Here is a 1,031-nt window from a genome sequence, read left to right as displayed (position 1 = left end):
TCCTCCTCCTCCTCCTCCTCCTCCTCTCTCCGCGTGAGACCTCCCGGTTTTCCCCCACCCCTCGCTCGTCTTCTTCTTCTTCTTCTCCTCCTCCTCCTCCTCTGCCTCCTCCTCGGTGGAGCTCGTGGAGCGTGTAGCAGCAGCAGCCGCCGCGTGGAGTGGATTTGCAGGAGAGCGCGAGGCTGGTCAGCAGCGCGTGGCACTGTGGAGCGAGCGAGTCAGCTGCGCTCTGGTTTGACGTCACAGTCACCCCTGTGCGTGTGTGTGTGTGTGTGTGTGTGTGTGTGTGTGTGTGTGTGTGTGTGTTTATTGTGTTTATTTAAGTTAAGACCTTTTAGGATGGAGGTGATATTTAAGGTCAGAGGTCAGGGATCAGTGGGGTCCACTTCCTAGTTAATTTTGTTCTATCACTTCCCTTTCCTTATCTCTCTCCATATCATCAGTAACTTCCTTCACTTCATGACACCTTCGACATTTTCATATTTCATCACTTCCTTCTTCTCATTCTTCTTCTCTCACTTCCTCTTCTTTCTCTTCATCTTCTTGTCTTTTATCTTGAATCACTTCCTTCTCACTGCCTGGGAATAAACAATTATTTGCCCTAAATAGAAAACTTTTTTTGTGCGTGTTGTTCTGTGTTAAATATATATATATATATATATATATTTCTATATATATAAAGGAGGAACCGTTCACAGGTATTAAAATATTTGTCTATAATGGACTAAACGCTTAATGTCTCGTATATAAGAACTGAGTCTAGCTATGTTAAGCTAACAATAGCTAGCATGCACATGCTAGATATTCTTTATTAGGGGGAGTTTGAGTTTAGCATTTAATGAGTGAGATAAAAAAAAACGACAGTTACAAGACATAAGACATTTCGTATTTATCCCACATACAGGGAAACTTTCTTGTCACAGTAGAATTAGACAAGAATATATATATATACATATATAACAATTAATAAAAATGTAAAATTTGAAAGAATATACAAAAAATATATAGAGAAATAATATAAATAATACAGA

General features: G+C 39.9%; 1 protein-coding gene across 2 annotated transcripts in view; it reads right to left on the bottom strand.

The window, feature by feature from the left end:
- Nucleotides 1–576, bottom strand: part of adcy8 (adenylate cyclase 8 (brain)) — a 90,095-nt gene extending 89,519 nt beyond the window's left edge. The window contains exon 1 of one of the 2 annotated variants that reach the window (XM_047589788.1): nucleotides 1–576. This exon is cut by the window's left edge and continues 2,123 nt beyond it. The gene's annotated coding sequence lies outside the window, so the exon portion shown is untranslated. The other variant, XM_047589789.1, reaches the window with a different exon arrangement.
- Nucleotides 577–1,031: the final 455 nt, after the last annotated feature.

Source organism: Mugil cephalus, chromosome 7, assembly GCF_022458985.1.
Source record: "Mugil cephalus isolate CIBA_MC_2020 chromosome 7, CIBA_Mcephalus_1.1, whole genome shotgun sequence".
In the NCBI taxonomy this organism is placed as follows: domain Eukaryota; kingdom Metazoa; phylum Chordata; class Actinopteri; order Mugiliformes; family Mugilidae; genus Mugil; species Mugil cephalus.
The sequence above is the reverse complement of the archived record's forward strand: the minus strand, read 5'-3'. Positions and strand labels throughout refer to the sequence as shown.